Here is a 26,939-nt window from a genome sequence, read left to right on the forward strand (position 1 = left end):
CAGTGTCATCGCAGTGTCCACTCCCACAAACAGTGTCACCGCAGTGTCCACTCCCACACCCAGTGTCATCACAGTGTCCATTCCCAGACCATGTGTTATCACAGTGTCCACTCCCACAGCCACTGTTATCACAGTGTCCACTCCCACAGCCAGTGTTATCACAGTGTCCACTCCCACACCCTGTGTTATCACAGTGTCCACTCCCACAGCCAGTGTTATCACAGTGTCCACTCCCACACCCTGTTTATCACAGTGTCCACGCCCACACCCACTGTTATCTCAGTGTCCACTCCCACAGCCAGTGTTATCACAGTGTCTAATCCCACACCCAGTGTTATTGCAGTGTTCACTCCCAAAACCACTGTTACAGTGTCCACTCCCACACCCAGTGTTATCACAGTGTCCACTCCCACACCCAGTGTTATCACAGTGTGCACTCCCACAGCCAGTGCTATCACAGTGTCCACTCCCACACCCAGTGTTATCACAGTGTCCACTCCCACAGCCAGTGCTATCACAGTGTCCACTCCCACAGCCAGTGCTATCACAGTGTCCACTCCCACACCCAGTGTTATCACAGTGTCCACTCCCACACCCAGTGTCATCGCAGTGCCAATCCCACACCTAGAGTCATCACAGTGTCCACTCGCACACCCAGTGTCATCACAGTGTCCACTCCCAGACCCAGTGTCATCACAGTGTCCACTCCCACACCCAGTGTTATCACAGTGTCCACTCCCACACCCAGTGTTATTGCACTGTTCACTCCCAAACCCAGTGTAACAGTGTCCAGTCCCACACCCAGTGTTATCACAGTGTCCACTCCCACACACAGTGTTAAAGTGTCCACTCCCACACCCAGTGTTATCAGTGTCCACTCCCACACCCAGTGTTATGACAGTGTCCACTCCCACAGCCAGTGTTATCACAGTGTCCACTCCCACAGCCAGTGTTATCACAGTGTACACTCCCACACCCAGTGTTATCACAGTGTCCACTCCCACACCCAGTGTTACTGTCCACTCCCACACCCAGTGTTATCACAGTGTCCACTCCCACACCCAGTGTAATCAGTGTCCACTCCCACACCCAGTGTTATGTGTCCACTCCCGCACCCAGTGTTATCACAGTGTACACTCCCACACCCAGTGTTATCACAGTGTCCACTCCCACACCCAGTGTAATCAGTGTCCACTCCCACACCCAGTGTTATCACAGTGTCCACTCCGACACCCAGTGTTATGACAGTGTCCACTCCCACTGCCAGTTGTATCAGTGTCCACTCCCACAGCCAGTGTTATCACAGTGTCCACTCCCACAGCCAGTGTTATCACAGTGTCCACTCAGACACCCAGCGTCATCAAAGTGTCCATTCCCACACACAGTGTTATCACAGTGTCCACTCCCACACCCAGTGTTATCACAGTGTCCACTCCCACACCCAGTGTTATCCGTGTCCGCTCCCACACCCAGTGTCATCACAGTGTCCACTTCCACACCCAGTGTTATCACAGTGTCCACTCCCACAGCCAGGGTTATCACAGTGTCCACTCCCACAACCAGTGTCACCGCAGTGTCCACTCCCACACCCAGTGTCATCACAGTTTCCACTCCCAGACCATGTGTTATCACAGTGTCCACTCCCACAGCCAGTGGTATCACAGTGTCCACTCCCACAGCCAGTGTTATCACAGTGTCCACTCCCACAGCCACTGTTATCACAGTGTCCACTCCCACAGCCAGTGTTATCACAGTGTCCACTCCCACACCCTGTTTATCACAGTGTCCACGCCCACACCCACTGTTATCTCAGTGTGCACTCCCACACCCAGTGTTATCACAGTGTCCACTCCCACACCAAGTGTTATTGCAGTGTTCACTCCCAAAACCAGTGTTACAGTGTCCACTCCCACACCCAGTGTCATCAGTGTCCACTACCACACCCAGTGTTATCTGTGTCCACTCCCACACCCAGTGTCATCACAGTGTCCACTCCCACACCCAGTGTTATCACAGTGTCCACTCCCACACCCAGTGTTAGTGTCCACTCCCACACCCAGTGTCATCACAGTGTCCACTCCCACACCCAGTGTTATCACAGTGTCCACTCCCACACCCAGTGTTATCACAGTGTCCACTCCCACACCTAGTGTTAGTGTCCACTCCCACACCCAGTGTTATCACAGTGTCCACTCCCCCACCCAGTGTAATCAGTGTCCACTCCCACACCCAGTGTTATGTGTCCACTCCCACACCCAGTGTTATCACAGTGTACACTCCCACACCCAGTGTTATCACAGTGTCCACTCCCACACCCAGTGTAATCAGTGTCCACTCCCACACCGTGTTATGTGTCCACTCCCACACCCAGTGTTATCACAGTGTACACTCCCACACCCAGTGTTATGACAGTGTCCACTCCCACTGCCAGTTGTATCAGTGTCCACTCCCACAGCCAGTGCTATCACAGTGTCCATTCCCACACACAGTGTTATCACAGTGTCCACTCCCACACCCAGTGTTATCACAGTGTCCACTCCCACACCCAGTGTTATCAGTGTCCGCTCCCACACCCAGTGTCATCACAGTGTCCACTCCCACACCCAGTGTTATCACAGTGTCCACTCCCACAGCCAGGGTTATCACAGTGTCCACTCCCACAACCAGTGTCACCGCAGTGTCCACTCCCACACCCAGTGTCATCACAGTGTCCATTCCCAGACCCTGTGTCATCACAGTTTCCACTCCCGGACCATGTGTTATCACAGTGTCCACTCCCACAGCCAGTGGTATCACAGTGTCCACTCCCACAGCCAGTGTTATCACAGTGTCCACTCCCACAGCCAGTGTTATCACAGTGTCCACTCCCACAGCCAGTGTTATCACAGTGTCCACTCCCACACCCTGTTTATCAGTGTCCACGCCCACACCCAGTGTTATTGCAGTGTTCAGTCCCAAAACCAGTGTTACAGTGTCCACTCCCACACCCAGTGTTATCACAGTGTCCACTCCCACACCCAGTGTTATCAGTGTCCACTCCCACACCCAGTGTTATCACAGTGTCCACTCCCACACCCAGTGTTATCACAGTGTCCACTCCCACACCCAGTGTTATCACAGTGTCCACTCCCACACCCAGTGTTATCACAGTGTCCACTCCCACACCCAGTGTTATCAGTGTCCACTCCCACACCCAGTGTTATCACAGTGTCCACTCCCACACCCAGTGTTATCACAGTGTCCACTCCCACACCCAGTGTTATCACAGTGTACACTCCCACACCCAGTGTTATCACAGTGTCCACTCCCACACCCAGTGTTATCACAGTGTACACTCCCACACCCAGTGTTATCACAGTGTACACTCCCACACCCAGTGTTATCACAGTGTCCACTCCCATACCCAGTGTTATCACAGTGTCCGCTCCCACACCCAGTGTTATTACAGTGTCCACTCCCACACCCAGTGTTATCACAGTGTCCACTCCCACACCCAGTGTTACAGTGTGCACTCCCAGTGTTATCACAGTGTCCACTCCCACACCCAGTGTTATCACAGTGTCCACTCCCACACCCAGTGTTATCACAGTGTCCACTCCCACACCCAGCGTTACAGTGCCCACTCCCACACCCAGTGTTACAGTGTCCACTCCCACACCCAGTGTTACAGTGTCCACTCCCACACCCAGTGTTACAGTGTCCACTCCCACACCCAGTGTTACAGTGTCCACTCCCACACCCAGTGTTATCACAGTGTCCACTCCCACACCCAGTGTTACAGTGCCCACTCCCACACCCAGTGTTACAGTGTCCACTCCCACACCCAGTGTTACAGTGTCCACTCCCACACCCAGTGTTATCACAGTGTACACTCCCACACCCAGTGTTATCACAGTGTCCACTCCCATACCCAGTGTTATCACAGTGTCCACTCCCACACCCAGTGTTATCACAGTGTCCACTCCCACACCCAGTGTTATCACAGTGTCCACTCCCACACCCAGTGTTACAGTGTCCACTCCCAGTGTTATCACAGTGTCCACTCCCACACCCAGTGTTATCACAGTGTCCACTCCCACACCCAGTGTTATCACAGTGTCCACTCCCACACCCAGTGTTATCACAGTGTCCACTCCCACACCCAGTGTTATCACAGTGTCCACTCCCACAGCCAGTGTTATCACAGTGTCCACTCCCACAGCCAGTGTTATCACAGTGTCCACTCCCACACCCAGTGTTATCACAGTGTACACTCCCACACCCAGTGTTATCACAGTGTCCACTCCCACACCCAGTGTAATCAGTGTCCACTCCCACACCCACTGTTATGTGTCCACTCCCACACCCAGTGTTATCACAGTGTCCACTCCCACACCCAGTGTTATCACAGTGTCCACTCCCACAGCCAGTGTTATCACAGTGTCCACTCCCACACCCAGTGTTATCACAGTGTACACTCCCACACCCAGTGTTATCACAGTGTCCACTCCCACACCCAGTGTTATCACAGTGTCCACTCCCACACCCAGTGTTATCACAGTGTCCACTCCCACACCCAGTGGAATCAGTGTCCACTCCCACACCCAGTGCTATGTGTCCACTCCCACACCCAGTGTTATCACAGTGTACACTCCCACACCCAGTGTTATCACAGTGTCCACTCCCACACCCAGTGGAATCAGTGTCCACTCCCACACCCAGTGCTATGTGTCCACTCCCACACCCAGTGTTATCACAGTGTACACTCCCACACCCAGTGTCATCAGTGTCCACTCCCACACCCAGTGTTATCTGTGTCCACTCCCACACCCAGTGTTATCACAGTGTCCATTCCCACACCCAGTGTTATCACAGTGTCCACTCCCACACCCAGTGTCATCACAGTGTCCACTCCCACAGCCAGGGTTATCAAAGTGTCCACTCCCACACCCAGTGTCATCGCAGTGTCCACTCCCACAAACAGTGTCACCGCAGTGTCCACTCCCACACCCAGTGTCATCACAGTGTCCATTCCCAGACCATGTGTTATCACAGTGTCCACTCCCACAGCCACTGTTATCACAGTGTCCACTCCCACAGCCAGTGTTATCACAGTGTCCACTCCCACACCCTGTGTTATCACAGTGTCCACTCCCACAGCCAGTGTTATCACAGTGTCCACTCCCACACCCTGTTTATCACAGTGTCCACGCCCACACCCACTGTTATCTCAGTGTCCACTCCCACAGCCAGTGTTATCACAGTGTCTAATCCCACACCCAGTGTTATTGCAGTGTTCACTCCCAAAACCAGTGTTACAGTGTCCACTCCCACACCCAGTGTTATCACAGTGTCCACTCCCACACCCAGTGTTATCACAGTGTGCACTCCCACACACAGTGTTATCAGTGTCCACTCCCACACCCAGTGCTATCACAGTGTCCACTCCCACAGCCAGTGCTATCACAGTGTCCGCTCCCACACCCAGTGTTATCACAGTGTCCACTCCCACACCCAGTGTCATCGCAGTGCCAATCCCACACCTAGAGTCATCACAGTGTCCACTCGCACACCCAGTGTCATCACAGTGTCCACTCCCAGACCCAGTGTCATCACAGTGTCCACTCCCACACCCAGTGTTATCACAGTGTCCACTCCCACACCCAGTGTTATTGCACTGTTCACTCCCAAACCCAGTGTAACAGTGTCCAGTCCCACACCCAGTGTTATCACAGTGTCCACTCCCACACACAGTGTTAAAGTGTCCACTCCCACACCCAGTGTTATCAGTGTCCACTCCCACACCCAGTGTTATGACAGTGTCCACTCCCACAGCCAGTGTTATCACAGTGTCCACTCCCACAGCCAGTGTTATCACAGTGTCCACTCCCACACCCAGTGTTATCACAGTGTACACTCCCACACCCAGTGTTATCACAGTGTCCACTCCCACAGCCAGTGTTATCACAGTGTCCACTCCCACACCCAGTGTTATCACAGTGTACACTCCCACACCCAGTGTTATCACAGTGTCCACTCCCACACCCAGTGTTATCACAGTGTCCACTCCCACACCCAGTGTTATCACAGTGTCCACTCCCACACCCAGTGGAATCAGTGTCCACTCCCACACCCAGTGCTATGTGTCCACTCCCACACCCAGTGTTATCACAGTGTACACTCCCACACCCAGTGTTATCACAGTGTCCACTCCCACACCCAGTGGAATCAGTGTCCACTCCCACACCCAGTGCTATGTGTCCACTCCCACACCCAGTGTTATCACAGTGTACACTCCCACACCCAGTGTCATCAGTGTCCACTCCCACACCCAGTGTTATCTGTGTCCACTCCCACACCCAGTGTTATCACAGTGTCCATTCCCACACCCAGTGTTATCACAGTGTCCACTCCCACACCCAGTGTCATCACAGTGTCCACTCCCACAGCCAGGGTTATCAAAGTGTCCACTCCCACACCCAGTGTCATCGCAGTGTCCACTCCCACAAACAGTGTCACCGCAGTGTCCACTCCCACACCCAGTGTCATCACAGTGTCCATTCCCAGACCATGTGTTATCACAGTGTCCACTCCCACAGCCACTGTTATCACAGTGTCCACTCCCACAGCCAGTGTTATCACAGTGTCCACTCCCACACCCTGTGTTATCACAGTGTCCACTCCCACAGCCAGTGTTATCACAGTGTCCACTCCCACACCCTGTTTATCACAGTGTCCACGCCCACACCCACTGTTATCTCAGTGTCCACTCCCACAGCCAGTGTTATCACAGTGTCTAATCCCACACCCAGTGTTATTGCAGTGTTCACTCCCAAAACCAGTGTTACAGTGTCCACTCCCACACCCAGTGTTATCACAGTGTCCACTCCCACACCCAGTGTTATCACAGTGTGCACTCCCACACACAGTGTTATCAGTGTCCACTCCCACACCCAGTGCTATCACAGTGTCCACTCCCACAGCCAGTGCTATCACAGTGTCCACTCCCACACCCAGTGTTATCACAGTGTCCACTCCCACACCCAGTGTCATCGCAGTGCCAATCCCACACCTAGAGTCATCACAGTGTCCACTCGCACACCCAGTGTCATCACAGTGTCCACTCCCAGACCCAGTGTCATCACAGTGTCCACTCCCACACCCAGTGTTATCACAGTGTCCACTCCCACACCCAGTGTTATTGCACTGTTCACTCCCAAACCCAGTGTAACAGTGTCCAGTCCCACACCCAGTGTTATCACAGTGTCCACTCCCACACACAGTGTTAAAGTGTCCACTCCCACACCCAGTGTTATCAGTGTCCACTCCCACACCCAGTGTTATGACAGTGTCCACTCCCACAGCCAGTGTTATCACAGTGTCCACTCCCACAGCCAGTGTTATCACAGTGTCCACTCCCACACCCAGTGTTATCACAGTGTACACTCCCACACCCAGTGTTATCACAGTGTCCACTCCCACACCCAGTGTTACTGTCCACTCCCACACCCAGTGTTATCACAGTGTCCACTCCCACACCCAGTGTAATCAGTGTCCACTCCCACACCCAGTGTTATGTGTCCACTCCCGCACCCAGTGTTATCACAGTGTACACTCCCACACCCAGTGTTATCACAGTGTCCACTCCCACACCCAGTGTAATCAGTGTCCACTCCCACACCCAGTGTTATCACAGTGTCCACTCCGACACCCAGTGTTATGACAGTGTCCACTCCCACTGCCAGTTGTATCAGTGTCCACTCCCACAGCCAGTGTTATCACAGTGTCCACTCCCACAACCAGTGTTATCACAGTGTCCACTCAGACACCCAGCGTCATCAAAGTGTCCATTCCCACACACAGTGTTATCACAGTGTCCACTCCCACACCCAGTGTTATCACAGTGTCCACTCCCACACCCAGTGTTATCCGTGTCCGCTCCCACACCCAGTGTCATCACAGTGTCCACTTCCACACCCAGTGTTATCACAGTGTCCACTCCCACAGCCAGGGTTATCACAGTGTCCACTCCCACAACCAGTGTCACCGCAGTGTCCACTCCCACACCCAGTGTCATCACAGTGTCCATTCCCAGACCCTGTGTCATCACAGTTTCCACTCCCAGACCATGTGTTATCACAGTGTCCACTCCCACAGCCAGTGGTATCACAGTGTCCACTCCCACAGCCAGTGTTATCACAGTGTCCACTCCCACAGCCACTGTTATCACAGTGTCCACTCCCACAGCCAGTGTTATCACAGTGTCCACTCCCACACCCTGTTTATCACAGTGTCCACGCCCACACCCACTGTTATCTCAGTGTGCACTCCCACACCAAGTGTTATTGCAGTGTTCACTCCCAAAACCAGTGTTACAGTGTCCACTCCCACACCCAGTGTCATCAGTGTCCACTACCACACCCAGTGTTATCTGTGTCCACTCCCACACCCAGTGTCATCACAGTGTCCACTCCCACACCCAGTGTTATCACAGTGTCCACTCCCACACCCAGTGTTAGTGTCCACTCCCACACCCAGTGTCATCACAGTGTCCACTCCCACACCCAGTGTTATCACAGTGTCCACTCCCACACCCAGTGTTATCACAGTGTCCACTCCCACACCTAGTGTTAGTGTCCACTCCCACACCCAGTGTTATCACAGTGTCCACTCCCCCACCCAGTGTAATCAGTGTCCACTCCCACACCCAGTGTTATGTGTCCACTCCCACACCCAGTGTTATCACAGTGTACACTCCCACACCCAGTGTTATCACAGTGTCCACTCCCACACCCAGTGTAATCAGTGTCCACTCCCACACCGTGTTATGTGTCCACTCCCACACCCAGTGTTATCACAGTGTACACTCCCACACCCAGTGTTATGACAGTGTCCACTCCCACTGCCAGTTGTATCAGTGTCCACTCCCACAGCCAGTGCTATCACAGTGTCCATTCCCACACACAGTGTTATCACAGTGTCCACTCCCACACCCAGTGTTATCAGTGTCCGCTCCCACACCCAGTGTCATCACAGTGTCCACTCCCACACCCAGTGTTATCACAGTGTCCACTCCCACAGCCAGGGTTATCACAGTGTCCACTCCCACAACCAGTGTCACCGCAGTGTCCACTCCCACACCCAGTGTCATCACAGTGTCCATTCCCAGACCCTGTGTCATCACAGTTTCCACTCCCGGACCATGTGTTATCACAGTGTCCACTCCCACAGCCAGTGGTATCACAGTGTCCACTCCCACAGCCAGTGTTATCACAGTGTCCACTCCCACAGCCAGTGTTATCACAGTGTCCACTCCCACAGCCAGTGTTATCACAGTGTCCACTCCCACACCCTGTTTATCAGTGTCCACGCCCACACCCAGTGTTATTGCAGTGTTCAGTCCCAAAACCAGTGTTACAGTGTCCACTCCCACACCCAGTGTTATCACAGTGTCCACTCCCACACCCAGTGTTATCAGTGTCCACTCCCACACCCAGTGTTATCACAGTGTCCACTCCCACACCCAGTGTTATCACAGTGTCCACTCCCACACCCAGTGTTATCACAGTGTCCACTCCCACACCCAGTGTTATCACAGTGTCCACTCCCACACCCAGTGTTATCAGTGTCCACTCCCACACCCAGTGTTATCACAGTGTCCACTCCCACACCCAGTGTTATCACAGTGTCCACTCCCACACCCAGTGTTATCACAGTGTACACTCCCACACCCAGTGTTATCACAGTGTCCACTCCCACACCCAGTGTTATCACAGTGTACACTCCCACACCCAGTGTTATCACAGTGTACACTCCCACACCCAGTGTTATCACAGTGTCCACTCCCATACCCAGTGTTATCACAGTGTCCGCTCCCACACCCAGTGTTATTACAGTGTCCACTCCCACACCCAGTGTTATCACAGTGTCCACTCCCACACCCAGTGTTACAGTGTGCACTCCCAGTGTTATCACAGTGTCCACTCCCACACCCAGTGTTATCACAGTGTCCACTCCCACACCCAGTGTTATCACAGTGTCCACTCCCACACCCAGCGTTACAGTGCCCACTCCCACACCCAGTGTTACAGTGTCCACTCCCACACCCAGTGTTACAGTGTCCACTCCCACACCCAGTGTTACAGTGTCCACTCCCACACCCAGTGTTACAGTGTCCACTCCCACACCCAGTGTTATCACAGTGTCCACTCCCACACCCAGTGTTACAGTGCCCACTCCCACACCCAGTGTTACAGTGTCCACTCCCACACCCAGTGTTACAGTGTCCACTCCCACACCCAGTGTTATCACAGTGTACACTCCCACACCCAGTGTTATCACAGTGTCCACTCCCATACCCAGTGTTATCACAGTGTCCACTCCCACACCCAGTGTTATCACAGTGTCCACTCCCACACCCAGTGTTATCACAGTGTCCACTCCCACACCCAGTGTTACAGTGTCCACTCCCAGTGTTATCACAGTGTCCACTCCCACACCCAGTGTTATCACAGTGTCCACTCCCACACCCAGTGTTATCACAGTGTCCACTCCCACACCCAGTGTTATCACAGTGTCCACTCCCACACCCAGTGTTATCACAGTGTCCACTCCCACAGCCAGTGTTATCACAGTGTCCACTCCCACAGCCAGTGTTATCACAGTGTCCACTCCCACACCCAGTGTTATCACAGTGTACACTCCCACACCCAGTGTTATCACAGTGTCCACTCCCACACCCAGTGTAATCAGTGTCCACTCCCACACCCACTGTTATGTGTCCACTCCCACACCCAGTGTTATCACAGTGTCCACTCCCACACCCAGTGTTATCACAGTGTCCACTCCCACAGCCAGTGTTATCACAGTGTCCACTCCCACACCCAGTGTTATCACAGTGTACACTCCCACACCCAGTGTTATCACAGTGTCCACTCCCACACCCAGTGTTATCACAGTGTCCACTCCCACACCCAGTGTTATCACAGTGTCCACTCCCACACCCAGTGGAATCAGTGTCCACTCCCACACCCAGTGCTATGTGTCCACTCCCACACCCAGTGTTATCACAGTGTACACTCCCACACCCAGTGTTATCACAGTGTCCACTCCCACACCCAGTGGAATCAGTGTCCACTCCCACACCCAGTGCTATGTGTCCACTCCCACACCCAGTGTTATCACAGTGTACACTCCCACACCCAGTGTCATCAGTGTCCACTCCCACACCCAGTGTTATCTGTGTCCACTCCCACACCCAGTGTTATCACAGTGTCCATTCCCACACCCAGTGTTATCACAGTGTCCACTCCCACACCCAGTGTCATCACAGTGTCCACTCCCACAGCCAGGGTTATCAAAGTGTCCACTCCCACACCCAGTGTCATCGCAGTGTCCACTCCCACAAACAGTGTCACCGCAGTGTCCACTCCCACACCCAGTGTCATCACAGTGTCCATTCCCAGACCATGTGTTATCACAGTGTCCACTCCCACAGCCACTGTTATCACAGTGTCCACTCCCACAGCCAGTGTTATCACAGTGTCCACTCCCACACCCTGTGTTATCACAGTGTCCACTCCCACAGCCAGTGTTATCACAGTGTCCACTCCCACAGCCAGTGTTATCACAGTGTCCACTCCCACACCCTGTTTATCACAGTGTCCACGCCCACACCCACTGTTATCTCAGTGTCCACTCCCACAGCCAGTGTTATCACAGTGTCCACTCCCACAGCCACTGTTATTGCAGTGTCCACTCCCACACCCTGTTTATCACAGTGTCCACGCCCACACCCACTGTTATCTCAGTGTCCACTCCCACAGCCAGTGTTATCACAGTGTCTAATCCCACACCCAGTGTTATTGCAGTGTTCACTCCCAAAACCAGTGTTACAGTGTCCACTCCCACACCCAGTGTTATCACAGTGTCCACTCCCACACCCAGTGTTATCACAGTGTGCACTCCCACACACAGTGTTATCAGTGTCCACTCCCACACCCAGTGCTATCACAGTGTCCACTCCCACAGCCAGTGCTATCACAGTGTCCGCTCCCACACCCAGTGTTATCACAGTGTCCACTCCCACACCCAGTGTCATCGCAGTGCCAATCCCACACCTAGAGTCATCACAGTGTCCACTCGCACACCCAGTGTCATCACAGTGTCCACTCCCAGACCCAGTGTCATCACAGTGTCCACTCCCACACCCAGTGTTATCACAGTGTCCACTCCCACACCCAGTGTTATTGCACTGTTCACTCCCAAACCCAGTGTAACAGTGTCCAGTCCCACACCCAGTGTTATCACAGTGTCCACTCCCACACACAGTGTTAAAGTGTCCACTCCCACACCCAGTGTTATCAGTGTCCACTCCCACACCCAGTGTTATGACAGTGTCCACTCCCACAGCCAGTGTTATCACAGTGTCCACTCCCACAGCCAGTGTTATCACAGTGTCCACTCCCACACCCAGTGTTATCACAGTGTACACTCCCACACCCAGTGTTATCACAGTGTCCACTCCCACACCCAGTGTTACTGTCCACTCCCACACCCAGTGTTATCACAGTGTCCACTCCCACACCCAGTGTAATCAGTGTCCACTCCCACACCCAGTGTTATGTGTCCACTCCCGCACCCAGTGTTATCACAGTGTACACTCCCACACCCAGTGTTATCACAGTGTCCACTCCGACACCCAGTGTTATGACAGTGTCCACTCCCACTGCCAGTTGTATCAGTGTCCACTCCCACAGCCAGTGTTATCACAGTGTCCACTCCCACAGCCAGTGTTATCACAGTGTCCACTCCCACACCCTGTTTATCACAGTGTCCACGCCCACACCCACTGTTATCTCAGTGTGCACTCCCACACCAAGTGTTATTGCAGTGTTCACTCCCAAAACCAGTGTTACAGTGTCCACTCCCACACCCAGTGTCATCAGTGTCCACTACCACACCCAGTGTTATCTGTGTCCACTCCCACACCCAGTGTCATCACAGTGTCCACTCCCACACCCAGTGTTATCACAGTGTCCACTCCCACACCCAGTGTTAGTGTCCACTCCCACACCCAGTGTCATCACAGTGTCCACTCCCACACCCAGTGTTATCACAGTGTCCACTCCCACACCCAGTGTTATCACAGTGTCCACTCCCACACCTAGTGTTAGTGTCCACTCCCACACCCAGTGTTATCACAGTGTCCACTCCCCCACCCAGTGTAATCAGTGTCCACTCCCACACCCAGTGTTATGTGTCCACTCCCACACCCAGTGTTATCACAGTGTACACTCCCACACCCAGTGTTATCACAGTGTCCACTCCCACACCCAGTGTAATCAGTGTCCACTCCCACACCGTGTTATGTGTCCACTCCCACACCCAGTGTTATCACAGTGTACACTCCCACACCCAGTGTTATGACAGTGTCCACTCCCACTGCCAGTTGTATCAGTGTCCACTCCCACAGCCAGTGCTATCACAGTGTCCATTCCCACACACAGTGTTATCACAGTGTCCACTCCCACACCCAGTGTTATCAGTGTCCGCTCCCACACCCAGTGTCATCACAGTGTCCACTCCCACACCCAGTGTTATCACAGTGTCCACTCCCACAGCCAGGGTTATCACAGTGTCCACTCCCACAACCAGTGTCACCGCAGTGTCCACTCCCACACCCAGTGTCATCACAGTGTCCATTCCCAGACCCTGTGTCATCACAGTTTCCACTCCCGGACCATGTGTTATCACAGTGTCCACTCCCACAGCCAGTGGTATCACAGTGTCCACTCCCACAGCCAGTGTTATCACAGTGTCCACTCCCACAGCCAGTGTTATCACAGTGTCCACTCCCACAGCCAGTGTTATCACAGTGTCCACTCCCACACCCTGTTTATCAGTGTCCACGCCCACACCCAGTGTTATTGCAGTGTTCAGTCCCAAAACCAGTGTTACAGTGTCCACTCCCACACCCAGTGTTATCACAGTGTCCACTCCCACACCCAGTGTTATCAGTGTCCACTCCCACACCCAGTGTTATCACAGTGTCCACTCCCACACCCAGTGTTATCACAGTGTCCACTCCCACACCCAGTGTTATCACAGTGTCCACTCCCACACCCAGTGTTATCACAGTGTCCACTCCCACACCCAGTGTTATCAGTGTCCACTCCCACACCCAGTGTTATCACAGTGTCCACTCCCACACCCAGTGTTATCACAGTGTCCACTCCCACACCCAGTGTTATCACAGTGTACACTCCCACACCCAGTGTTATCACAGTGTCCACTCCCACACCCAGTGTTATCACAGTGTACACTCCCACACCCAGTGTTATCACAGTGTACACTCCCACACCCAGTGTTATCACAGTGTCCACTCCCATACCCAGTGTTATCACAGTGTCCGCTCCCACACCCAGTGTTATTACAGTGTCCACTCCCACACCCAGTGTTATCACAGTGTCCACTCCCACACCCAGTGTTACAGTGTGCACTCCCAGTGTTATCACAGTGTCCACTCCCACACCCAGTGTTATCACAGTGTCCACTCCCACACCCAGTGTTATCACAGTGTCCACTCCCACACCCAGCGTTACAGTGCCCACTCCCACACCCAGTGTTACAGTGTCCACTCCCACACCCAGTGTTACAGTGTCCACTCCCACACCCAGTGTTACAGTGTCCACTCCCACACCCAGTGTTACAGTGTCCACTCCCACACCCAGTGTTATCACAGTGTCCACTCCCACACCCAGTGTTACAGTGCCCACTCCCACACCCAGTGTTACAGTGTCCACTCCCACACCCAGTGTTACAGTGTCCACTCCCACACCCAGTGTTATCACAGTGTACACTCCCACACCCAGTGTTATCACAGTGTCCACTCCCATACCCAGTGTTATCACAGTGTCCACTCCCACACCCAGTGTTATCACAGTGTCCACTCCCACACCCAGTGTTATCACAGTGTCCACTCCCACACCCAGTGTTACAGTGTCCACTCCCAGTGTTATCACAGTGTCCACTCCCACACCCAGTGTTATCACAGTGTCCACTCCCACACCCAGTGTTATCACAGTGTCCACTCCCACACCCAGTGTTATCACAGTGTCCACTCCCACACCCAGTGTTATCACAGTGTCCACTCCCACAGCCAGTGTTATCACAGTGTCCACTCCCACAGCCAGTGTTATCACAGTGTCCACTCCCACACCCAGTGTTATCACAGTGTACACTCCCACACCCAGTGTTATCACAGTGTCCACTCCCACACCCAGTGTAATCAGTGTCCACTCCCACACCCACTGTTATGTGTCCACTCCCACACCCAGTGTTATCACAGTGTCCACTCCCACACCCAGTGTTATCACAGTGTCCACTCCCACAGCCAGTGTTATCACAGTGTCCACTCCCACACCCAGTGTTATCACAGTGTACACTCCCACACCCAGTGTTATCACAGTGTCCACTCCCACACCCAGTGTTATCACAGTGTCCACTCCCACACCCAGTGTTATCACAGTGTCCACTCCCACACCCAGTGGAATCAGTGTCCACTCCCACACCCAGTGCTATGTGTCCACTCCCACACCCAGTGTTATCACAGTGTACACTCCCACACCCAGTGTTATCACAGTGTCCACTCCCACACCCAGTGGAATCAGTGTCCACTCCCACACCCAGTGCTATGTGTCCACTCCCACACCCAGTGTTATCACAGTGTACACTCCCACACCCAGTGTCATCAGTGTCCACTCCCACACCCAGTGTTATCTGTGTCCACTCCCACACCCAGTGTTATCACAGTGTCCATTCCCACACCCAGTGTTATCACAGTGTCCACTCCCACACCCAGTGTCATCACAGTGTCCACTCCCACAGCCAGGGTTATCAAAGTGTCCACTCCCACACCCAGTGTCATCGCAGTGTCCACTCCCACAAACAGTGTCACCGCAGTGTCCACTCCCACACCCAGTGTCATCACAGTGTCCATTCCCAGACCATGTGTTATCACAGTGTCCACTCCCACAGCCACTGTTATCACAGTGTCCACTCCCACAGCCAGTGTTATCACAGTGTCCACTCCCACACCCTGTGTTATCACAGTGTCCACTCCCACAGCCAGTGTTATCACAGTGTCCACTCCCACAGCCAGTGTTATCACAGTGTCCACTCCCACACCCTGTTTATCACAGTGTCCACGCCCACACCCACTGTTATCTCAGTGTCCACTCCCACAGCCAGTGTTATCACAGTGTCCACTCCCACAGCCACTGTTATTGCAGTGTCCACTCCCACACCCTGTTTATCACAGTGTCCACGCCCACACCCACTGTTATCTCAGTGTCCACTCCCACAGCCAGTGTTATCACAGTGTCTAATCCCACACCCAGTGTTATTGCAGTGTTCACTCCCAAAACCAGTGTTACAGTGTCCACTCCCACACCCAGTGTTATCACAGTGTCCACTCCCACACCCAGTGTTATCACAGTGTGCACTCCCACACACAGTGTTATCAGTGTCCACTCCCACACCCAGTGCTATCACAGTGTCCACTCCCACAGCCAGTGCTATCACAGTGTCCGCTCCCACACCCAGTGTTATCACAGTGTCCACTCCCACACCCAGTGTCATCGCAGTGCCAATCCCACACCTAGAGTCATCACAGTGTCCACTCGCACACCCAGTGTCATCACAGTGTCCACTCCCAGACCCAGTGTCATCACAGTGTCCACTCCCACACCCAGTGTTATCACAGTGTCCACTCCCACACCCAGTGTTATTGCACTGTTCACTCCCAAACCCAGTGTAACAGTGTCCAGTCCCACACCCAGTGTTATCACAGTGTCCACTCCCACACACAGTGTTAAAGTGTCCACTCCCACACCCAGTGTTATCAGTGTCCACTCCCACACCCAGTGTTATGACAGTGTCCACTCCCACAGCCAGTGTTATCACAGTGTCCACTCCCACAGCCAGTGTTATCACAGTGTCCACTCCCACACCCAGTGTTATCACAGTGTACACTCCCACACCCAGTGTTATCACAGTGTCCACTCCCACACCCAGTGTTACTGTCCACTCCCACACCCAGTGTTATCACAGTGTCCACTCCCACACCCAGTGTAATCAGTGTCCACTCCCACACCCAGTGTTATGTGTCCACTCCCGCACCCAGTGTTATCACAGTGTACACTCCCACACCCAGTGTTATCACAGTGTCCACTCCGACACCCAGTGTTATGACAGTGTCCACTCCCACTGCCAGTTGTATCAGTGTCCACTCCCACAGCCAGTGTTATCACAGTGTCCACTCCCACAACCAGTGTTATCACAGTGTCCACTCAGACACCCAGCGTCATCAAAGTGTCCATTCCCACACACAGTGTTATCACAGTGTCCACTCCCACACCCAGTGTTATCACAGTGTCCACTCCCACACCCAGTGTTATCCGTGTCCGCTCCCACACCCAGTGTCATCACAGTGTCCACTTCCACACCCAGGGTTATCACAGTGTCCACTCCCACAACCAGTGTCATCACAGTGTCCATTCCCAGACCCTGTGTCATCACAGTTTCCACTCCCAGACCATGTGTTATCACAGTGTCCACTCCCACAGCCAGTGGTATCACAGTGTCCACTCCCACAGCCAGTGTTATCACAGTGTCCACTCCCACAGCCACTGTTATCACAGTGTCCACTCCCACAGCCAGTGTTATCACAGTGTCCACTCCCACACCCTGTTTATCACAGTGTCCACGCCCACACCCACTGTTATCTCAGTGTGCACTCCCACACCCAGTGTTATCACAGTGTCCACTCCCACACCAAGTGTTATTGCAGTGTTCACTCCCAAAACCAGTGTTACAGTGTCCACTCCCACACCCAGTGTCATCAGTGTCCACTACCACACCCAGTGTTATCTGTGTCCACTCCCACACCCAGTGTCATCACAGTGTCCACTCCCACACCCAGTGTTATCACAGTGTCCACTCCCACACCCAGTGTTAGTGTCCACTCCCACACCCAGTGTCATCACAGTGTCCACTCCCACACCCAGTGTTATCACAGTGTCCACTCCCACACCCAGTGTTATCACAGTGTCCACTCCCACACCTAGTGTTAGTGTCCACTCCCACACCCAGTGTTATCACAGTGTCCACTCCCCCACCCAGTGTAATCAGTGTCCACTCCCACACCCAGTGTTATGTGTCCACTCCCACACCCAGTGTTATCACAGTGTACACTCCCACACCCAGTGTTATCACAGTGTCCACTCCCACACCCAGTGTAATCAGTGTCCACTCCCACACCGTGTTATGTGTCCACTCCCACACCCAGTGTTATCACAGTGTACACTCCCACACCCAGTGTTATGACAGTGTCCACTCCCACTGCCAGTTGTATCAGTGTCCACTCCCACAGCCAGTGCTATCACAGTGTCCATTCCCACACACAGTGTTATCACAGTGTCCACTCCCACACCCAGTGTTATCACAGTGTCCACTCCCACACCCAGTGTTATCAGTGTCCGCTCCCACACCCAGTGTCATCACAGTGTCCACTCCCACACCCAGTGTTATCACAGTGTCCACTCCCACAGCCAGGGTTATCACAGTGTCCACTCCCACAACCAGTGTCACCGCAGTGTCCACTCCCACACCCAGTGTCATCACAGTGTCCATTCCCAGACCCTGTGTCATCACAGTTTCCACTCCCGGACCATGTGTTATCACAGTGTCCACTCCCACAGCCAGTGGTATCACAGTGTCCACTCCCACAGCCAGTGTTATCACAGTGTCCACTCCCACAGCCAGTGTTATCACAGTGTCCACTCCCACAGCCAGTGTTATCACAGTGTCCACTCCCACACCCTGTTTATCAGTGTCCACGCCCACACCCAGTGTTATTGCAGTGTTCAGTCCCAAAACCAGTGTTACAGTGTCCACTCCCACACCCAGTGTTATCACAGTGTCCACTCCCACACCCAGTGTTATCAGTGTCCACTCCCACACCCAGTGTTATCACAGTGTCCACTCCCACACCCAGTGTTATCACAGTGTCCACTCCCACACCCAGTGTTATCACAGTGTCCACTCCCACACCCAGTGTTATCACAGTGTCCACTCCCACACCCAGTGTTATCAGTGTCCACTCCCACACCCAGTGTTATCACAGTGTCCACTCCCACACCCAGTGTTATCACAGTGTCCACTCCCACACCCAGTGTTATCACAGTGTACACTCCCACACCCAGTGTTATCACAGTGTCCACTCCCACACCCAGTGTTATCACAGTGTACACTCCCACACCCAGTGTTATCACAGTGTACACTCCTACACCCAGTGTTATCACAGTGTCCACTCCCATACCCAGTGTTATCACAGTGTCCGCTCCCACACCCAGTGTTATTACAGTGTCCACTCCCACACCCAGTGTTATCACAGTGTCCACTCCCACACCCAGTGTTACAGTGTGCACTCCCAGTGTTATCACAGTGTCCACTCCCACACCCAGTGTTATCACAGTGTCCACTCCCACACCCAGTGTTACAGTGTCCACTCCCACACCCAGTGTTATCACAGTGTCCACTCCCACACCCAGTGTTACAGTGCCCACTCCCACACCCAGTGTTACAGTGTCCACTCCCACACCCAGTGTTACAGTGTCCACTCCCACACCCAGTGTTATCACAGTGTACACTCCCACACCCAGTGTTATCACAGTGTCCACTCCCATACCCAGTGTTATCACAGTGTCCACTCCCACACCCAGTGTTATTACAGTGTCCACTCCCACACCCAGTGTTATCACAGTGTCCACTCCCACACCCAGTGTTACAGTGTCCACTCCCAGTGTTATCACAGTGTCCACTCCCACACCCAGTGTTATCACAGTGTCCACTCCCACACCCAGTGTTATCACAGTGTCCACTCCCACACCCAGTGTTATCACAGTGTCCACTCCCACACCCAGTGTTACAGTGTCCACTCCCACACCCAGTGTTATCACAGTGTCCACTCCCACACCCAGTGTTACAGTGCCCACTCCCACACCCAGTGTTACAGTGCCCACTCCCACACCCAGTGTTACAGTGTCCACTCCCACAGCCAGTGTTATCACAGTGTCCACTCCCACACCCAGTGTTATCACAGTGTCCACTCCCACACCCAGTGTTATCACAGTGTTGAACTCGCAGGGAAGCTGGTGTAAATCACGATTGCTTTTTCGGTGGGAGTTCAGACTCAAATCTCCGCACTCCGTGCAATGCAGAGGTCACAATCGTGCATGTCATTCAAAGCTCAGCCAGGGGAGGGGTGCTATTTGCACCAGAGTCTGATTGTTCCGAGCCTCCGCGCATACGCAATGGCCCCTATCTATCATCCTCCCGATCGCTGCCCCTCTTCCATTCACAGGCCAGCCCCGAAACTGCCCCCCCCCCACCCTCCCCCCACCACAGTCCCAGAGCGCCCCGATCTCTCGACACCTCCCCCCAATCCCAGCCCCCCCCAGCAGTGACGATCCCCGCCCCCCCCCCCCCCCCAAATGCAGGTCGATCCCCCGGCAGACATCGCACCTCCCGCTGAACCCCCCCCCCGGTAGGCAGCGACCCCCCCCAGGCTGAGCAGCCCCCCCCCGGCCCGATCACTGGCCTCCCTCCATCCCAGACCCATCCCCTTGCTGGGTGGCAGCAGGACCCCCCACCCTCACCGATTGCCCCTAGGCCCTGCCCACAAAAGGCCCCGCCCCCTTGCCACGGCCCAGTGGGCTGTGCCAAGGTGCCCCCTGGGCATGGGCACTTTGCCCCTTGGGCACTGCCAGGTGCCCATGCCCAGGGGGCACCACACACCCCTGCCACCTGACCCCCTGGGGGACCCCGATTGCCCCCCATTCATTCCGGCGGGGGTTCCCGCTAGTTCTGCAAAAGTGGAGCGCTCGTCTGGACCCCACCAGAGTGAAATTGTACTGCCAGGGTGGGAGTTGCTCCCGGGCCCGGAGAATTCAGTACCGCGCCCAATAATGACTTCAAAATAACATTAAATCAAATTTAAATCACTTATCTGCCGTTGCCATCAGTTTCCAGTGTGGTCCACATCGGATATTCGGCACTCAGAGATGCGTGCACATCGGGAATGCAATGCATGGATCCCGCAAATCCGCGCACACACGATTCTCCCAGCCCAACCCGCTAAATAATTAGCACAGCAGGATGGGAGAATTGCACCCCCCGCTCCCCCCCTCCCCCCACACCCCCCTCCCCCCGCACCCCCCCTCCCCCCCTCCCCCCGCAACCCCGCACCCCCCCTCCCCCCGCACCCCCCCTCCCCCCGCACCCCCCCTCCCCCCGCAACCCCGCACCCCCCCTCCCCCCACACCCCCCTCCCCCCGCACCCCCCCTCCCCCCGCACCCCCCCTCCCCCCGCACCCCCCCTCCACCCGCACCCCCCCTCCCCCCACACCCCCCTCCCCCCGCACCCCCCCTCCCCCCACACCCCCCCTCCCCCCGCAACCCCGCACCCCCCCTCCCCCCGCACCCCCCTCCCCCCGCACCCCCCCTCCCCCCACACCCCCCTCCCTCCGCACCCCCCCTCCCCCCGCACCCCCCCTCCCCCCGCACCCCCCCTCCCCCCACACCCCCCCTCCCCCCACACCCCAGCCCCAACCACTGTTACTGGAGCACAATGCCCTCCGGTGAGAACCAAGAGAAATTCAGAAGGTTCAGAGGAGAGATGAAAAAGCACATTGGAAAAGCAAAGAGGGATTTGAGAAAAGACTGGCAGCTAACATAAAGGGGAATCCCAAAGTCTACTGGAGGCACATAGATAGTACCAGGGTAGCAAAAGGAGGAGGGCCGATTAGGAAACAAAAGAAATTTACAGATAGAAACATAGAAACTGGAAACAGGAGGAAGCCATTCAACCTTTCCAGCCTGCTCCACCAATCATTTTCATCATGGCTGATCATAGAAAAACTACAGCACAAACAGGCCCTTCGGCCCACAAGTTGTGCCGAACATATCCCTACCTTCTAGACCTACCAATAACCCTCCATCCTATTAAGTCCCATGTACTCATCCAGGAGTCTCTTAAAAGACACGATTGAGTTTGCCTCCACCACCACTGACGGCAGGATTCCACTCGCCCACCACCCTCTGTGTGAAAAACTTCCCCCTAACATTTCCCCTGTACCTACCCCCCAGCACCTTAAACCTGTGTCCTCTCGTAGCAGACATTTCCACACTGGGAAAAAGCCTCTGAGAGTCCACCCGATCTATGCCTCTCAACATCTTATATACCTCTATTAGGTCTCTTCTCATCCTACGTCTCTCCAAGGAGAAAAGACCGAGCTCCCTCAGCCTATCCTCATAAGGCATGCCACTCAATCCAGGCAACATCCTTGTAAATCTCCTCTGCACCCTTTCAATCTTTTCCACACCCTTCCTGTAATGAGGCGACCAGAACTGAGCACGGTCAAATTCAATCCAATCCAATATCCTGATTCCCCCCCCCCCCCGTTCCCCCCCCCCCCCTTCCCCATATCCCTCGATCCCTTTAGCCCCAAGAGCTGTATCTAATTTCTTCTTGAAATCGCACAACATTTTGGCCTCAACTCCATTCTGTGGGAGTGAATTCCACACATTCACCACCCTCTGGGTGAAGAAATTTCTCCTCACCTCAGTTCTAAAAGGTTTCCCCCTTATCCTGAAACTATGACCCCTAGTTCTGGACTCCCCCACCATCGGGAACATTCTTTCTGAATCGACCCTGTCTAACCCTGTTAGAATTTTATAAGTTTCTATGAGATCCCCTCTCACTCTTCTAAACTCCAGTGAATATAATCCTAACCAATTTAGTCTCCCCTCATATGACAGACCTGCCATCCCAGGAATCAGCCTGGTAAACCTTCGCTGTACTCCCTCTATAGCAAGGACATCCTTCCTCAGATAAGGAGACCAAAACTGCACACAATACTCCAGGTGTGGCCTCACCAATGCTCTGTACAATTGCAATAACAGTAAGAAGTCTCACAACACCAGGTTAAAGTCCAACAGGTTTATTCCACATCAATTGTAATAAAACATCCCTATTTCTATACTCAAATCCTCTCGCTATGGAGGCCAACATACCATTTGCCTCCTTTACTGCCTGCTGTACCTGCGCGCTTACTTTCAGCGACCGATGCACGAGGACTCCAAGGTCTCGCTGAGTAGCCAATGGAGGCAGGTGGATACTACCCAGGATGTGGGACGTGATAAGGAGGAAGTGTTGAATAGGTTGTTGGTACCGGGACCGGGTGAGATGCATCCAAGGATATTGAAGGAAGTGAGAGAGGAAATTTCAGGGAGACTGGCCATAATCTTCCAGCTTCTAGACTCAGGGGAGGTTCCAGAGGACTGGAGAATTGTAAATGTTACACTCTGATTCTAAAAAGATTGCAAGGATGGCAGTTACAGAGCAGTCAGTTTAACATCCGTGGTGGGAAACTACTCAAAACAATTATTTGGGATAAGAGGAAACAGCCTTTCCACGTCCACTTAATCACGACTATTCAAGATTGTTCAAGATTACTTTAGTGACATCACCCTCCATTCTTCCTATCTCTCATAGAAACAAGTCCAGCCTCGGAAAACACAGAAACTAGAAGCAGGAGGAGGCCATTCGGCCCTTCGAGGCTGCTCCGCCATTCATTCTGATCATGGCTGATCATCCAACTCAATAGCCTAATCCTGCTTTCCCTCCATATCCTTTGATCCCCTTTGCCCGAGTGCTCTATCGAACTGCTTCTTGAAAACACTCAATGTTTTGTCCTCAACCTTTCTGTGGAAGTTAATTCCACAGACTGTCCTCTCTCTGTGCGAAGAAATGTCTCCTCACCTCCGTCCTAAATGGTCTACCCTGAATCCTCAGACTGTGACCCCTGGTTCTGGACTCCCCCACCATCGGGAACATCCTCCCTGCATCTATCCTGTCTAGTCCTGTTCGAATGTTATCAGTTTCTATGAGATCCCCCTCATTCTTCTGAACTCCAGCAAAAACAATCCTAACCTCGTCAATCTCTCCTCATACATCAGTCCCGCCATCCCTGGAATCAGCCTGGTAAACCTTCGCTGCACTCCCTCGAGAGCAAGAACACCCTTCCTCAGAAAAGGATAATATTCCAGGTGTGGCCTCACCAAGGCCCTGTGTAATTGCAACAACACATCCCTGCTCCTGTACTCAAAACCTCTCGCAATGAAGGCCAACATACCATTGCCTTCTTTACCGCCTGCTGCACCTGCACGCTTACCTTCAGTGACTGGTGCACAAGGACACCCAGGTCCCGCTGCACACTCCCCTCTCCCAATTTATAGCTATTCAAGTAATAATCTGCCTTCCTGTTTTTGCTTCCAAAGTGAATAACCTCACATTTATCCACATTATACTGCATCTGCCATGCAGATACCCACACACTCAGCCTGTCCAAATCACACTGAAGCATCTCTGCATCCTCCTCACAGCTCACCCTCCCACCCAACTTTGTATCATTTCTAAATTTGAAGACATTACATTTTGTTCCCTCATCTAAATTATTAATATACATAGTAAATAGCTGGGGTCCCAGCACTGATCCCTGTGGCACCCCACTAGTCACTGCCTGCCAATTTGGAAAAAGACCCGTTTATTCCTGCTCTTTAATAGAATCTCTGCAGTGCAGAAGGAGGCCATAAGACCATAAGACATAGGAGCGGAAGTAAGGCCATTCGGCCCATCGAGTCCACTCCACCATTCAATCATGGTTGATTTCAACTCCATTTACCCGCTCTCTCCCCATAGCCCTTAATTCCTCGAGAAATCAAGAATTTATCAATTTCTGTCTTGAAGACGCTCAACGTCTCGGCCTCCACAGCCCTCTGTGGCAATGAATTCCACAGACCCACCACTCTCTGGCTGAAGAAATTTCTCCTCATCTCTGTTCTAAAGTGACTCCCTTTTATTCTAAGGCTGTGCCCCCACGTCCTAGTCTCCCCTGTTAATGGAAACAACTTCCCTACGTCCATCCTATCTAAGCCGTTCATTATCTTGTAAGTTTCTATCAGATCTCCCCTCAACCGTTCATCGTATGTCAGGCCTACCATTCCTGGGATCATCCGTGTGAATCTCCGCTGGACCCGCTCCAGTGCCAGTATGTCCTTCCTGAGGTGTGGGGCCCAAAATTGCTCACAGTACTCCAAATGGGGCCTAACCAGTGCTCTATAAAGCCTCAGAAGTACATCCCTGCTTTTGTATTCCAAGCCTCTTGAGATAAATGACAACATTACATTTGCCATTTGGCCCATCAACCCTGCACCGACAACAATCCCACCCAGATCCTATCCCATAATCCCATGTATTTAAAATAATAAAAGGAAATTACTGCGGATGCTGGAATCTGAAACCAAAAGAGATGCTGGAAAATCTCAGCGGGTCTGGCAGCATCTGTAAGGAGAGGAAAGAGCTGACGTTTCGAGTCCAGATGACCCTTTGTCAAAGCTAAAAGGCAGAGAAAGTGGGAGATATTTATACTGCAGGGGGAGGGAATGAAAGATGAGTCACAGCCCCAGAAACCAGGGGAAAGGCTGCTAATGGCAGCCCATAGAGAGAATAGAGGGTGTGAATGGCCAAACGGCAGAGAAGCTAGAATGAAGATGTGGTGAGGGGGGTGGGGGGGGGGTGGAAACAGTACCTCACTCCCTTGCTTCAGTCTTCACAAAGTACAACATGAATAGTGTACCAGATGTTCCGAGAGAAACAAGTTTCAGTGAGGAGCTGAAGGAAATCAGCATGAGCAGAGAAATGGTTTTGGGGAAATTGATGGGATTGAAGGAGGATAAATCTCCAGGTCCTGATAATCTTCATCCCAGAGAACTTAAGGAAGTGGCCCTGGAAATAGTAGATCCGTTGGTGGTTATTTTCCAAAATTGGACTCTGGACTGGTTATTTCAGAAATGTTGAGGGTGATGGTGATATGTTGTAATCTAGCCTCCAGGGGAACCCGATCACACGTTCTGCAATAACAGCTATCTGACCAGAATCTGATCACACTGAGGGGGCGATTCTCACCGCCGTGCTGTCCTGTCTCACTCTCTCACTCTGTTTATCTGCCTCGCCGCTGCGCTGTGCAAATAACTCTACTGGCTCCAGCTTGGAGGTGAATGGGTTCAGCTGATACAGTACCTAGTCTTTTCGCAATGTTTGTGTGAAACTCAAATACAAAATGACCTTCAGCCTGTGCCAGAACCCAAAACCTGTGACAGCAAATGTAAAGAATCAGAGCCAGGAATCAGCTGCTGGAAAGAGGCACAAGAGGGGAATACAGAAAAACATAGAAGCTAGGAGGAGGCCATTCAGCCCTTCCAGCCTGCTCCACCATTCATCTTGATCATGGCTGATCATCAAATTCAATATCCTGATCCCCCCCCTTCCCCCTCGATCCCTTTAGCTCCAAGAGCTATATCTAATTTCTTCTCGAAATCAGACGTTTTGGCCTCAACTACATTCTGTGGGAGTGAATTCCACACATTCACCACCCTCTGGGTGAAGAAATTTCTCCTCACCTCAGTTCTAAAAGGTTTACCCCTTATCCTCAAACTATGACCCCTCGTTCTAGACTCCCCCACCATTGGGAACATTCTTTCTGAATCTACCCTGTCTAACCCTGTTAGAATTTTATAAGTTGCTATGGGATCCCCTTTTAGTCTTCTAAACTCCAGTGAATATAATCCTAACCGACTTAGTCTCTCCTCATATGACAGACCTGCGATCCCAGGAATCAGCCTGGTAAACCTTCACTGTACTCCCTCTACAGCAAGGACATCCTTCCTCAGATAAGGACACCAAAACTGCACACAATACTCCAGGTGTGGCCTCACCAATGCCCTGTACAATTTCAGCAAAACATCCCTATCCCAATACTCAAATCCTCTCGCTATGA

Source organism: Mustelus asterias, chromosome 2 (assembly GCF_964213995.1).
Source record: "Mustelus asterias chromosome 2, sMusAst1.hap1.1, whole genome shotgun sequence".
Lineage (NCBI taxonomy): Eukaryota > Metazoa > Chordata > Chondrichthyes > Carcharhiniformes > Triakidae > Mustelus > Mustelus asterias.